Source organism: Ambystoma mexicanum, chromosome 2q (genome assembly GCF_040938575.1).
Source record: "Ambystoma mexicanum isolate Mex_15411 chromosome 2q, UKY_AmexF1_1, whole genome shotgun sequence".
Lineage (NCBI taxonomy): Eukaryota > Metazoa > Chordata > Amphibia > Caudata > Ambystomatidae > Ambystoma > Ambystoma mexicanum.
The window spans coordinates 263,880,136-263,896,813 of record NC_090924.1 but is presented as its reverse complement, the minus strand read 5'-3'; positions in this window follow the sequence as shown (position 1 = coordinate 263,896,813).

The following is a 16,678-nucleotide window of genomic DNA, read 5'->3' as shown; positions in this document are numbered from 1 at the left end:
CCGCGCACTTTTTCAGCGCACATCCCAGATTTTACTCGCGCACGGACTTCCATGAATAGATGTGCGCTGGTTTCCCTGTGATATTCGCGCTTGCACTGCGATTTTCGCTCTTTCACTGCGAATCGCACGTTTTCGCACGCTTGCGCCGATATTTTCAGCACACATTAATTCCATGAATCGGCCTGTTAATCTACTTCATTTTAAGTTTTATTGGCGCCTTGCTTTTTCTGTTGCAGCTGTTTCTTCCCATCCACACTGGTGGCCAGGTTTGTTCATGTACAGCAGAACATTAGTTCATCCTTATTTTCAAGTTGTCCTTCAGTTTATATCCAACCTCTGAGAAAACTGCCTCAAATGAAATGCCGGCATATTTGTTGCAGCATAACAAGGACCCGATTCATGGAATATTCAACAGGGAAAAAAATGTGCGCAAATCCCTGTTCGTTAATTCATGGAAAGCAATGCAAACGGTTAACCGGAAACCTGCGAGGAATCTGCGCCGGTCTGCTACGTCACTGCGACTGGACGTATGCCTTGCGTGAGACTCCATGATGAGGGTGGGCCGGGCCTACGCAGGGCAGAGCCTACACAACCACCTAAAAAGGGGGCGGAACACACAGAATGAGGAAGAACAAGTGAAAAAGTGGGCTTTACGAGGGACATTCCACCGTCAAGCAATTGCACCACCCATACGCATGCAAAATAAACATATTCATGGAATTTAACTGGGAACGTCGGGTCGGGAAAAAGCACATGCAAATCCCAGATGACCGATGCCACACGATAGCAAGCGTACACGTCAACGCACAACCTAACAAATGCCTATAAAGCATGGATGCACACCAAGCAAATGGATACAGCCACAATGAGTGCACCATTTTCTGCAGCACTCATCCAGGGAAACCGCAGAAGGAGGAGGATGGCCAGGGCTCAGATCTTCCACCCACGGACCAGCCTGTGTGGGATACCTGATGATCAGGTCTATGTCAGCTATAGGTTCCCTCCCTATCATCTTAGACCTGGTCAGATAGCAGGAAGATGACCTTCCATCACCCACCATGTGCTCCCAAGCACTGAGCCCCTTAATAAAAAAGCTCACTGCTCTGCATTCTATGCCACTGGATCATACAAGCAGACTGCTGTAAAAGTAGGTTGTATCTCCCAGGCCACGTAGTCTCGATGCCTACACCATGTGTTGGCATGCATAACTGCACAACCTTCTGTTCGCCGGCATATCTATATGCCCAGAACATCGGCAGAAAAGCAAGCAGTGGTCCAGGATTTTTATGGGGTGGCACACCTTCCCCGAGTGGTAGGTGCTATTGATTGCACCCATGTCGCAATACATCCACTTAGAGCAACAGAGCACATCTACAGCAACTAGAAACATTGGCACTCCATCAATGTTCAGGATGTGTGGGATGCCAAGGGCATTACTGGAGAGTTTGCCAACTATCCTGGTAGCGCACACGATAGTTACATCTTTAGGATGTCTCCGCTAGACAGGGCCCTAGACAAGCTGGGAAGCATGGCATCACATGGCTCATTGGTGAATATGAATGGTCATGCACATGCATGCACATTGCACACAGAACAATAGACACTGCCAACAAATTCCAATGACAACCATTCTCACCTCTACAGGGGACAGTGCCTACCCTCTGAGCACATACATAATGACGCCCATATGCAACCCCACCACACCTGCTGAGCTAAGGTACAACACTACACATATTGTGACTGAGGGCATAGTTGAGCGCACATTCGGAGTGCACAAGTCAGGTTTCTGGTGGTGTGTTCCTATATGCACCACAAGTAGTCTGCTGGATCATTGTGGCAGCATGAGTCCTGTACAATGTTGCAACACAGCGTGGCATCTCAGAGGACATGGTGTTGGCCCACCATCCACCCAACAGGGGGGCAAATTACACGTGGAGAGGCTGCTCACACCCAGCTTGTGCAATCATTTTTTACCTAAAATCCTTCCATTGTGGAGTGCAGACAATCCATCCAAATCCCAGGTGCCATTGGATGACGACAATGGGCCAATCCATTGTAGCTACAAAACCACCCTGAGACTGTGCCCTTGGAAGTGCAAATTTGTGTGCATCCATTAGAACCTAAAATACATGTTAACCCGGAGGCCCTTTAAGATGAGGTAACAGTATCTGAGATGGATGGGGATGCAGATCTTACTCATACATCAATAATCAGGCCGACTCAGGAAGTTGGCAAAAACATGACAGTTTTAATTGCAATTGTCTAAAACAGGGAGTACAACAGGCATCAACGGATGCCGTATAGTCATATGTTTCTCAACGATGAAAAAACACTTATTCATAAAAAAACTTGTCATGAGTGACATCATACTACGTGGCAAAATAAGAAAACCCACTAGGGGATGTGATAGGCTTAAGGGGAACATCTTAGTATACTTTCTATGGGGTATGGGATCGTGATTGGGTATCTAATGTCAGGTCAGGTGGACAGCTATGCCCAAAGTCTATTTTCATCTGACCATGTGACAGGAGACCTTGTTTTGAGCTCCTTCATTGTATTTCATACTATTAAATGAATAAAACCTGGCACTTCAACGGTTTTTCCATTAAAGCTCAACAAGAGCCCGTCTTGCTTTTCACGTTCATTGGATCACCTTGAATAGATAACCAGTTTCTTGGCTGCTCCAACCCTTGACTTTGGGCCAGACAAGTCTTCTCGAATGTTCCTTCGCCGTCAGCTGTTTTATTCTACTGCGTCACACTTTCAGCCCTTCTGTAATCGGGGTCCAAGTTTGCTAAAATGCGTCGTGGAACATCAAGATTCTATTCACACTTTTTATATATATATATATTGGTGGCACCGCCTGCAGTCTATTCACTATGTATAGCCAGCCTCATGTTTACTTAGTCTACTTGCGTTATTGCATTGGTACAATTATAAAATGGCTTTGCATTTTCTTCAGTGCTCTACGCACGTGCAATCTTAATTTTGCTCATGTAATGTTGCTCAATTCTTTACTTCGCCATCAGATTCTACAAGGTCTATTCATGTGATGTCACCATTCTTCTCTTTCATTCATCTTCACACTTCTTCTGGAATTTCCTTCAGAAGACTGTAATTTCTTTGCGGGTACATCATATAAGGTTTTCTCAATGGATACCTTGTTTTAAGGACTTCTTGGATTTCGCTGTATAGGTACCTTTATTGGCTTTGCACATGTCGCAATTTCCGGTTGTCAACATATGGGTTGTGGCGGGACTTCCGGTAGAGGCACTTGGCTCCTCCTCTACACTCCCCCTCCCTCTGGTTGATTCATCGACCACACTCCCATCAGTCTTCACATCTAGACATCCTCGTCTGAAAAAGGGCTTTTTTGGAGACCATATCTTCATTACTCCTTTCAGGGATCCTGCTGATTTTACATGCTCATCAATACTTCAGGTCATGAGACTATAATGTCCTTTCGGGCTGCAGTAGATCCATGTTCCCACATACTTCTTGTGATACCTTGGATGCAGGAACTTTGAATCCTTAGGTGCATGAATACTTGCTTCTATATACTTTTTGATCTCATCTGTCAGCTCTTTGGGTCCAAACCTTGAGTCAACATTGATCATGATCTTCATTCCTGTTGCCTTCTTTGCTGTCTTCTTGCACTGTGTGATTATTATTCTGATCACACAGAATCCAAACATGATCATCACTAACAAGGCTCCAAGGAACTTGAAGATATTCGCCATCCATTGTGGAACCCATGACAACATAGCTGCAAACCAGCTGTCATCTGTAATATCTTCTACTTCATCTTCCATCTTGATGTGCAAGTTCATCCGCAACGTTATGGCCTCTGTCAAGGTTCCATTCTCTTCATCATGAGAATGTGTAAATGTGCAACATGATTCCCCAATTTTGCCACCAACACCTCCATCCATGCCTATTCTGAAGAGTCATCAGTCTTATGGCTCTCAGCTCTTCCTTGATACCGTTGAATCCCCTTATGATAGTGTTGATCATCTGTTGGAGCTCCCATCTGGTTATCTGTAACCATCTGGCATTCACTGTTCTTAGAGAGGCACAGCTCCACCTCACTGACGAGGCCCAACCAGACTGAAACATGTGTCTGGGGTTGCTGTTGGTACTCTTGTTCAGAAGAGAATTGCCAGGCATTTCAGTGCTGGACTTTCCTTGGGCAGCAGAAAGACTGATATGTAGTGGACATTTCTCTTCTGTGAAAGGATGGTTATCTGAACACTCTGGTTGAGACTGTAACCCGGGATATTGGCCGGTAGTTGAGAAACTCCCAGAACCCCCCTTGGTTTTACCATCTTTTGAGCATTTGCCATCATCTGGATCCCTGGCATGAAGATTGTCATGAATATCGCTGAGGTCTGGCTGAACAACCTGTGTTTGTACGGAATGCCATTGAAAGCTTCTAACGATTTAGCTGAAAAGTAGTTCTCCCTTTTTGTTCGATTGAGGAATCTAACTGATCTCCTCTTTCTCCGATGAGCATCTGCTTTTGGAAACTCTCCAATGTTCAAGTCACTCTTTGGAATCACCAATGCTGGAACATGGATAAGAACTATAGAACATAGCCCTCCCCAGTTCTTGGACAGCTACATGTGTGCTCTGGATCCATAGGCCCAGTAGTGGTCCATTATCACTACGGTTCCATCCTTCATTCCTGGTACATCGACGATTCGACCTTACTGCTGATTCTCTCCAACTTTTCTCGTGCCATTGTTTCTGAGGCATAGCTCTGCACTAGCCAGAGGCACTATCTGCAATCGGACTCCTTTATCCTCAAACCATGTCAGCAATTTTGCAAGCCTCGGCCAGGGAAGTTGCAATCCTTTTTCCACATGATCTATAACTGGTTTGTGGTGTGCTGTTACTGCCACCGCTCTGCATACAAGGCTGCCTTCTTCCCATCCATCTGGAGAAAGTACTGTTCCCCAGATCTAAATACGGACTCTCTCCTTGCATCTTTGCATTTCTTCATCATTGTTTCCTTGACAATTGAGCTTTTAATTTATTTCCCATCTGATTCCTGCTCCCTTCATTCTAGGCTGTTAGTATCTTATCACATGATCTCTGTTGTGTGCTCTCGTCTTTAAATCTTGAACATAATCATCTTTTTCTGGAGCTGACCATTCAGTCACCCATACCAAGGATGTTGTTCGATCCTTGAACTCTTGTATGGCAGGGTACAAGTTGAGTCAGGCAATGAGCTGTCTGGACATCTATTTCTATAGCTATGAATATCTTGGATTTCCCTGTAGCATAAGGTAGTTGTGCACAAACATAGCAACTCTCCTCAGAGGTCCTTTTCTCACCTCTTTCATGTGCTGATATCACATGTTATTCCTCAAATGTGCTGTACTGTCTGATAATTATTTAACTCATAATCATCTCCCCTTGTGCTTCTCTTGGGTGTCCCCCTTGCAAGGTGAGTCTGTGCATAATGATCATGGAGGATATCAAACATGTACCTACTTACAGGGATAGTCATAGGAACACTTGTCAGAGAAATGGGTGATTTCACATGTGTCACTGATGTAGGAATACTCACATATAGCCTTGTTTTCTTTGCAACAGTTAATTCTGCCTAAGCCACTGGAGTGGGAAGAATTCAAGGGGACTCCTACCTTTTTGGGACCAATGAAGTAGGCAGTGTGGACTAGCAAAATCAGAAAAACAAGAATACATGCTGAGCACACATATATTATGCACCAATACATGAGTCCCCACCACCTTCGTTTCTTCACACATCATTGAGTTTGCTCATTTTCTGGAACTGCATTATTCTCAGCAGTCCACATCATGCCTGTGTACTACTTTTAAGGAAGGACAATACCTTTTTAATAAGGCAACTCTGTTAAATGCTCAAGTAGCTGCAAGATCTGTTCAATTATCTCCATAAGTAACCATCTAATTGCAGGGCCATTCTTAGGATCTTGCAGAAACACATAAATATCAGAACTGCGCCCAACAAGATCAGGATAAGCTTGAATAATAAAAACAAACACAGCGAGAATGAGTCTATTAATATCTGCATTAGATAGAACTATGAATATAACAAAAGAGAAACTTAGTGAGAAATTAATCAGGGAACTGCTCCCTCTTCCAATTGCCGAACTCAAAATCAAGATTTGGCATTTTTTGGCACATCAGCACTTTCTAAAATCCAATTCAAAGATTCCTGCAGTTAAAGAACATTAGCTTTTGCACTCCTGAAAAAATATCTATAAACAGACCATCCAACTTATGGCGATTTTGCGATTTGCAAAAAACACAAAATATGCCTTTTCCTGATATGGCCGCTATAAATCCTTAAATGAGCGCAAAAAAGACACATTAGATTAATGTGTGTTTTTTACACTCATTTAACGATTTATAGCAAACACAGCAGGGCTGCCGATTGCAGCAGCTCAAAGGTTAACGCCTCCCCTGCGCTTGCTGCAGTAAAGACTTTCATGGAGAAATGAAGAATTGGTGCTATAAACCCCTCTTTCCTGGGGTCATAGGATGAGCAAAACGCAAATAAACTGAGGGGCTTCTGTTAAAAGGTGTGAACCAGGGTTCTCACCATTGAATTCAAGCCCCTCTGTTTATTTGCTTTTCACATGTCTGCTGAAAGCAGTGGCGCAGTAGCATTTCCATGTAGCTGATCAGGCTCTAGTCCGCCTCCCCGCTCCACACCCCGAAATGTTAGGCTGTGGTGATTCAACCTGGCTGTTGTACAGAGCATGGCCACACAGAACAGGACACAAATGTTCTTCATTGACAAAGGACTTGCAATTACCAACTAAAGCAGCACTTGGCAATTCAAGTCAATACTGTTGGATTTGTGAATGCTTGTTTTAGCAGGACTTCACTGAAGGACAGTCATAGTGCATATAAATCAAGTGGTAGAATGCATTAACTCAGAAGACTGTTTTGAAAAAACACTGACGGGACTTTCGGGCTCACAGTTTGATGCTAATGCTTGATGAAGTTAGCTCAAAGGTTTGTTAAATGTTCCTCACATCACCTCAAACATTTCTGTCTCAATCGGCAATACTCTGTACTGTTCATGTTCTCTATTTTAGGATAAAAAAGATGATAATAGTGTGCATTTTTCAACAATAAAAAATGCTGCAAAAAATGCAGTTGTGTGATGCAATTTTTCCTTTTTTGTGCCTCAAAATTTTCCATTTAATTCTGTAATATCCTGGAGGGTCTGTATAAAGAGTGTTCGAGGTGAGCCACAGTCCAAATGCACACTTGCATTTATTTAATCAGCATTCTAAGCGTCCTTCTTCCTCTTCTTCTTCTTCTTGTCTTGCTTCCGAATCAATGGGTGCGGGTGCATCAGTTTCACCAGCATACAGCTTCATGTTGCCCAGATGTATCGAAGCGTGGCTTTCTCAAAATGAAACTGCTGAGGGAATGACATTCTTAACAATGAAGGGTGCACTAAAACGAGGCTCGTGCCACGTGCTTGTGAAGTTATGCAGTCGGACAAATAATTTGGGTATATGTAATAGTTCTTTACATCTTGTTGCTGAATGGTCTTCATCTGTGTCCTGAGACCGACACCCCTTACGTGTGGGTTGATCTGAAATGAAAGAGATACTAGCTGTCATACATGTCAAATATATACGTAACTCATTTCCTATCAAATCTGCAGTCATGTGGGCATCACTTCTACTCCTTGATGGAGGAGACAGGGGCGTTCTCATTCACCTTCCTGTTACTCGCTCATTGGGTGTGAGGTGGTGGTCAGACCCAGGCTGCTTTCTTAATGCATAAACCGCAAGGAGCAGGCAATACAGCCATCCCTTCTTTAATGACAATTTGAGTTTAGCGATTCTTTATTTGTGAAGACTGTTGAGTCTCTCACATATCCTTGCATGCGGGAGATAAGCAGAAGAAAGCGTATGTTTTATGATAAGCAATAAGCTGATCTGTTCAATTACTTCATTAACAAAATGGGGCCCATTGTCAGATCTCAGCACCTCACATACTCCTCATCTAGAAAAGACTTATTGGAATAAAATCTTTGCAGTGCAAGTGGCATCAGGGTGTGTACATGGTCCATCCATCTCGAAAAGGGATACATCACCACTATCATATAGCTATATCCACTACATACTTGCAGCAAATCAACATAGTCAATATGTAAATTCTGAAAAGGACCATTTGGTCTAGGAATCACTCCTCTGATTGTCTCAGTGTGTTCCAAGCAGCACATTCTTGACATACGATGCAATTTACTACATAAAATGCAACATGTTCTAACAGGTTCGGTACAAATCAGTCCTCCACAATAGCTGCTGAGTGGCTTTCCCTAATTACATGCACAGGGTAGTGCAGCTGTTCAAGCGCTACCCTTAATAAGGCTACATACATCACCGGCTTTCCAGTGCTGTCCTGTCAGCACAATGCTTCAGAGGGGATACAGAACACTGCCTTTGTTTCCAAAATTCTCCCTCTTCCTGTAGAGCACTGCCTTGAACCTCTACCAACTGCGTTCTTGACAAATGATTAAACCCTTCATTTACAATCATAATTGTGACTACTTTTTCTTTTACATTTGGAGTATAAAAAAATAACAAATATCTGGTGAATATGCAACCCTTTTTGGCCTCTTCCTCTGTGGCTTTGTTCCACGTGAGATAAAATGAGTCCTCTTAGTATGTGCTGCACATTTAACTATTGCAATGGCTACTGGGAGTTGTAGTGCCTTTGTAAGCCTGTTCAATAATGCCGCGTGTTGCACTGGAGTGCCCCCCTGCTCGGAGGTAGCCCCTCCTTTTCCAACATGCTAGCCCTGCATGCAAGGTTGACGTCACATAGGCAGAGCCACTATTCACCGTCACTTCCTACCCAGCATGATTCTCGAGCACGACAATAAGCACCACTAATTCTGCTGAGATGGTAGTCTTGCACTTGCTAACACTTCAAATTCCTTATTGGCTCTGTGTCTTACTACAGCTGAACCTGAATGCCTCCCCCCATCAGTTTGATACATTTTTGAAAACCCATCAATAAAGAGAACCTCGCCTCCTGCTAGTGCATTCTCTTTTTCTCTTGGGATATCATCGTAGAACACCTCGTAGTTCGAGCAATCATGCACATGCTCGCATTCTGCCACAGATTCAGCTACGAACGTGGCAGGGTTCACTATGTTACACCTGACTACTTTAATTTCTGGATTCGATATGGCTACCTCATATGCAGAAGCCCTCTGAGATGTCAACGTACCCTTAGGATTTTCCAAAACGGCAAACAATGCATGCTCAACAAACACTGTCATAGAACACCCCATCACAATGCTGGTAGACTTCTCAATAGTGAATGTGGCTGCTGCCAGTGATTGTTCACAAGGAAAGTGTCCTCTCATAACTGGATCTAAAATCCCACTGTAATATGACAGAACTTTCTACCCTAGTGTAGTCCTCGGTTTAAACGCCACTTTCATGACTGTCCCATTTGTGTGCAAATACAAAAAGAACTCCTCAGAATAATTGGGAATTCCTAAAACTGGAGCTGTACAAATTGATTTCTTTAATTCTTCAAACCTTTCCTCCATTTCCTCGGTCCATTCTATTTTTTCCTTGTTCAGTTGTGCTTTCTTCAGAGCCTGCAAAAGAGGTCCTGTGTGTGAACTATAATCTAATACCCAGGCTCTAACACAGTTGCACAAACCCAAAAACTGCAGCAGTTGTTTTTATTGTGTGCGGTTTTGCTGTTTTCATAATCGCCTCAGCTCTTTAAGGTGTGACTTTTATCCCCTCATGTGAGATCAATTGTCGTATGTACAACACCTCCTCTTGACAATATTGCAACTTCTCCTTGTCTACTTTTATATCCCTTGTTATGCTACAAACTAAAATGTCATCTATGTACTGAAGCACAACACTTTGCAAATCAATATTGCTTAGGTCTATCTGCAGGACCCTATTAAATATTGATGGAGATTCAAAGTACCCTTGGGGCAAATGAGTAGTCGTCAGCTTAGTCTGATGAAACCTAAATGATGTAAGTTCTTCAGAGTCCATCCGGATTGAGAAAAACACATGTTTCAACTCAATCACCATGAAAGATCTTGCCTCTCTGGGGATACTACATGGTATTGTTGCCGGATCCGGAACTAAAGGAAATTCTGATTCTACACTCTGGTTAATTAGTCTCATGTCCTAAATTAATCTCTACGACCCTCCCCTTTTGATTTTCTTCACAGGGTACACTGTGGTATTACACAGTGGGCCTCATTACGACCCTGGCGCTAAGGGGTCTGCGCCAGCGTTAGCTGCGCGGACCCCTTACCGCCAACTACGAGTTCCTGGAGCGCCATGGTCATTTTTCCGCCCGCTTTTTGCGGGCGGAAAAATCCATGGCGCTCTGGGACCTTGGTGTTAATTACGCCACCGTATTTTACGGTGGCGTAATTAACTCCTTCCCCACTCCCATTGAGCCCTATGGGGCCGAAATGGGAATGGGGAAGGGTAAATGGGTCAATGGGGACTTACCGCCCCGCCGACCTCGGAATGGGGCGGTAAGTCCGCCATCCGCCATGGCGTAAAGGGACTTTGCGCCATGGCCGGAAAGTCCGTCGATGGCGGAAAAAATCCGCCAGGGTCGTAATGAGGGCCAGTGACTCTGAAGTCACTAAGATACCCATTTCCATTAGTGCTAAAATAGTCTTAAAAATACCCTCATCCGCCTCTCAAGACATGGGTTACTGTCTTGCTTGAGGTAAAATTGCTCCTGGCTTCAGCTTAATCTTAACCTTCCATACCCCTTTTAGCAGGTCTATGTCATAGGGGCCTATAGTCCATAAAGAGGTGAGCACTTTTTCCAAGTTCTGGGTGCCGCTGTACTATCATCATTCGCAGTGTGATCTCTCTTTTCTCTATTCTGATCCAATACGTAATACTCATCTCGATTATTACTTCATCATCTTTCGGATCACCTCTAAACATATCCCTGTCAGTGACGTCAGTCAATCTATACCCTTCCCCAATGGCAATCACTGTTCTCCATGGCCTGCCCTAATCATTGCTTCCTTCAAGCATGGCATATATCCCCTCGCACCATAGCTGCACCTAACCTTAGGGGAATAGTTTTTCTCGCCTCTTCGTCCATAGGTATCTGTGGCCTGAACAAGAACTCATCAGGTATTCTCATCATTTTTCCCACTAGCCCTTGCATCCATGTCAACAAAATGTGAAGCCCATAGAGAAAGTCTTCTGGCTCTAATGACATTCCTCGCAGAGCCATTTGCCCGGTAAACACCAATGTAAATTTGCCGACATTTAGTTAATGTATCCCTGGAGTGGAGCACACTATGCCTTCATCAGTGAAATAAATTGTCAAATTTATCTTTGTCATTAAATCTCGGGCCAGGATGTTAACCAGATTCTGCCTTGAATACAATAATGGAACAGGCATGTTGCACACCCCTATAGAGATTGGTAATTCATTAGTAAAAGGAACTCTACTTGTAGCTCCAGAGAAGCCTTGCACATTCATGGCATTTCCCGTTTGTATACATGAGCGAGTTGCACCTGCGTCTACTAAAAAAATAAAAAGATGTGCCTCCTATGGTAACATCAACCCTTGGTTCCTCTTGGGGGTCTGGTGTTAATGACAGTACTGAACACATCAAGTCGCCCTGTGAGCTGTCCTATTGTGGGTACATACTTATCCCTGTACCTGGAAAAGGACTTCCCCCCACTACAGTGACACACCCTACTCTAGGTGTCAATAATTGTCCCGTGTTAGCATTCTGCTGTATCTGCATGGGTGCATATTTGACTGCCCTTGGGTGTGATTCAATGGTGCTTGCTGTGGTTGCAATGCATGTTGCATTTGCGCTGCTTCTGCTTGATACACTGTCTGATCTTGGGCAAACCCATCCCTATTTTGTGAGCTATATGCTGGAGGATAAGCTGTCCCCCTCTTACGAATTGCCCATTCTGTACATACCCTTGGCTCCCACATGTTTGTGCGATGTGCCCTGTCATTCCACATGCCCAACATACAAGGGGAGCTCTACTGGCAGCCCCCCTCGATTAAAACCTCCTTGTACATTTTGATTATCGTTCTGAATATTCTGAAACCCAGCTTGGTTATTTTGAAAAACAGCCTGATTGTTCTGAAATCCACCCCTTCCTCTGAAACCCATTCCTCTGCCTCCAGGCATAAACCCATTCCCTCCTTTGTCCATCTGGTGTTGATTATACACCTCTGATGTACCCACTGCTTGCTGCACTCCCAGCCCGTCTCCGCTTCTCAGTACTGCCCCTTCAATGGCGTACATTGACAATTTCTTCCAGACTAACTAGCTTCTTCAAGTTTTCTAGCATTTTCCTTCTTCTTATTTTTCTCTTGTAACAGCCGGCAGTGATGCACGATAGTGAACTGGATCTCTGCCCATGGCTTTGCTTCCATTCCCACTAGCTTCTTGAGCTGTCTCTGTACCTGTTCTAGCAATCCTTAACACAGAATGTGGTAAAATACTGGCACTGATTTCCCCCACGGCTCCCTCATTTCCAAAGTCCAACACTCCTGAATACTTTGAATGTAAGCAAGCAGATCTTTGTCATCTTTCATCTTATGTGCCATAATTGCACCCATAACTGACATATCAGGATATTGTACCTTGAGTGCCCTGCAGATGTCTGCTCTACAATTATTAAATGGTGCTTGATCTTGAGCTGTTCTCTGTGCCGTGACACTTGAGTAACCTGCTCTCGTCCAAATGTCATCAGCCCTTTCCTCAAGAATGGCTGCTAGGAGACCCTTAATGTCCCCTATTGCCAGAGTTTTTCCTGCTGACATCTTTTGTAGCTCATATCCATTTTCCCGCCCCCACAGTTAAATTGGGTAGTTTGCACCTCAAATTGTCCTTATCCATTTGTGGCCAGGGAATATACTGCGGACTGGCCCCTCCTTTCTGTAATAAAGGGAACTGTGTGAACCCAAATAAACAATCGGCTCCCATTGTCTGCCCATCCAAAGGGGGGACAATGGTTCCTGATTGCCTTCTACCTGGCAATGACCTCTGCCTGTTCACATATGGTGATGTCTCTCCCTTCTCACTATGCAATCGTCCTTTAGGTCATTCTGGGTACGCAATGGTATCTGGTTTCCTATCCTTAGGATGTTTTATATCAGAACATCTCACTTCCTTGTCTGTCTGCAGACATCCCTCAGGACTGCAGGCACTTTCTCCCTCTTCCCCACGGAAGGTTTCCCTCTCTTCATCTGGCATATCTAGTCCCCAAATAGAATGGATTTCATCTCTCTCATCCCTATTTAAGGTCAGCCTGTCTAAGGACAATGCTCTATGCTTGAGACTAAACAGACTGCCTTCTTCACCTTGTGATTGGGCGACTATAGATCAATCTTCTTTTCCTCTGCTTCCTGATTCACCTCTTGCTCTCAAATCTTTATAGGCTCTATCGATCCTATCTCCGATACTCCCTATCTCAAAGTTCTTATCTAATGTTACTTTAGATGGCGCTGACGTTGCTCCCTGTGATGGGAGGAACTCCTCTGAATTTATCCTAAGTCATCTCGTTGTTGCTTCCTGCAATGGGAGGAACTTCTCTATATGACTCCACAATATTACTGGACTCGATTCTATTAACTCCCGATGAATGTGATCAATATTGCGTTCCGTTTGTCTTCTTTTTTGATCCTTCTCTTCATCTAATTCTCTTCGCTTTCTTTCTGTCGTCTTTGCATTCTTTTATCTCTTAATTTCTGCACTTCCGCCTCTTGTCTCTTCTTCTCTTGCATATCTCGATATCCGATTGCTCTCAGCCTATTGTCATAATTTGTTTGTTCCTCTGCCCTCTCTTCTTTCTTTTGCTGCTCCTCTTGATATATCTGTTATCGCCTCTTTCTATGTTTTCTATCCCGTTCGTCTTGATCCTCAATCTACCTAACTTCATTGATACTTTTCCCATCGAGCTTGAGCAATATCTGTCCACCCATCCATTCATTCTGTATGAGCATTATCTCATCAGCTTTATCCTTTTCTCCTTTCTATCTCTTAATCTCTCGTTCTATGTCTGGGGTCGTATTTGGTTGTTCGCTTGTAAGTGATTTCAATGTGGCACACACCCAAGTCTTGCCCAGCATGTAGTGTGCAAATGAAACCCTTATTTTATTTGTATCTATAAATTCAATATTCTGAATTATATACCACTCATATCACACCCTTCCCCTGGGCCCACCCCCGCCCGGTCACACTGAACCAGGAATCAGGCTAGTTTGCAAAGGTAAATATTTATTTATATATTTTGAAATAAAATCACAATACATTTTAATAGGTAACACCAATCTCCAATGGGGTGAAAGAACACTGAATTATATCTTTAATGCACTAGGAATCAAGTAATGGGTACAAAAACAAATGCAGCAAAGAAAAGAATACTTTTGGATTGATTTAGAACAGATAGCACTATGGTTAAGTGTTCTCCCTGCAACACCCCTCAACCCACCAATAGGCAATTTAAAGAGATGTGAGGAGAGAGCAGGTACTCAGAAATATCACAGATCAAACCAAATATCACTCCCACCTTCCCCCTTTAAAAACAAGAGAAAAACGAAATTGACTTTTTCAGATGGCTTTGAAATTGGCTGAGCAAAAACACCAAATGTGGTCAAAAATGCTTAAATTATTATACATTTTTATGAGAGCCGCTTAGAACTGATGCAGGCAAACAAAACCAATGATTTGATCAAAAGAAAACGTTTGAAATCTCAAAGTCAAAGTGGGAAATAATTTAAAGCTAATTCACACGTGTAAACTTTTCAAAATGTCAATTCACGGCAAACTTTTCCTTATGCAATTTTTGATATAACGGGTTAATCACACGGTTTCGCTTCTATCTTAAAAATCGAGGGAGTTATAGAGGTTTTAGTAAGAGGTGTCTTTCAAAAATAAAGACACAAGGTTTAGACAAGGTTTAAGATTTTTGGACAGTCACAGTTCTGGTCAATGGATTGGATCTATCAAGGAAGGACAGCAAATCAGGCACGGGACTGGATCAGCTAGGCCGGTCATCAGAATTGCACAGGATCTGCCCTTCTTGTTTCTGGGTAGTTCAAATCAGCGGGATAGCAAGTTCATCAGGCAAGCCTTTTGGTAGCAAGCCAGATAGTTTCAGTATGCTAGTACAGGATGCTTTCCCACACCACAGCGCTCCACCGGGTTGTGAGAATAAGTTTTAGGATTGAGGCCTTGCTGAAAATGGTTCAGCTACTGCTTGGCAAGATTCTTGCCATCTGGATCTGAAAGGATATTAAATGCTGGATGTAGAATGCAGGAACAAAGTGCTTCACTGGAATCAGGAGAGTCGGTGAGTGAGTCCCTATGTGTTGTCAGCTGATTCTATTTATTCTTACAAATGACATCACACAAGGGTGTATGGGTCGGCTTAACTAAGCTTGCTCCTGTGACCTGGGATTGGATCAGGACTTCATCTCTGCCTTGCATCTGAGTGATTGGATCAAGGACGGATGATGTCACATTTATGGTTTGTCTTTTACAGTCCTTAGAAACCGCCCCTAGCCACTAATATTAAAATCAAATTTTGCCCTAAATACATAGTTATACATTGGTGACCTCTACAAAAATCACACACAAAGATTCCATATTTTTTGTGGTAGCTGTTCCTCAAAATCCCACAGCTGTGGGATCTTGTTTCACCTTTCTGCTGAATTTTGACCATTTCGCCATGAACACATTTTTCAAACTTTCTGCAAATTTCCACAAATGTGTGTGTTTACCATAGGGATGTGTGTGTAAAGTTGAACAATTCTAGCATTAATATAGTTCACATAAAACCACATATATTACCATTCCTGTCCAGAATATGTTCCACAGTTCCACCTCCTCTTGAAACATAAAGTCGAAAATTAGACAAACAAATCTGTCCTTTTTATCATTTTCACTTCTTTGGATAGCAAGTTAGGAGTCTCTAAAAAATGTTCATTATTTATTCTTAGCAGCAAATGGTCCGCCCCTTGTCTCTCCCAGGAGCTCAAGGAGTAGTCCTCTCCTTTGGGGAATTCCTTCAAGGAGCAGTTTACGACCCCTTCACACATCCATTTCTTGGGCTGAAGGATCTGCCATTGTTCATTCCCTGGCTGTAGACACAAGTCTGACCCATCCCACTATTATCATCTATCAGTGAGTTTCTGCTGAGAGAATTTCCCTCCCCTTGGGAGAAACCTGTTTTTCCACTTCTTGCAGGCCCAGCCAGGCTAATTTATTCTTAATTTCTTAAAATCCAGCAGAGACCAAACTAGTTGCATCAAATAACATAAATACATTACTTTCTTAGCTATAAACCTGTGGGATCAAAAACGCAACCGAAATCTGTATTCCTTTTAGCAACAATCCTTTTATGTTTGCTAATCCTGCAGACTTTTAGTTTAGATACTTTGAAGTTTCATCAGGAGAGCTCATCTGACAGAGCTGTCATTCACAGGTAGCCCAGTGTGCTGCACACAGATTTGACAGGGGCTGTTATCCACAGGCAATCCGCTTTTTCTGAGAAAAGGTTTTGCTCTTCACATTTTGGGACTTTGTACATTCACCATCCTTCATGAATACTGAATTTTAGTGCCAAGCAAGATTTTGAATGTTGAGAAGTGTGGAGTACAGGCATTT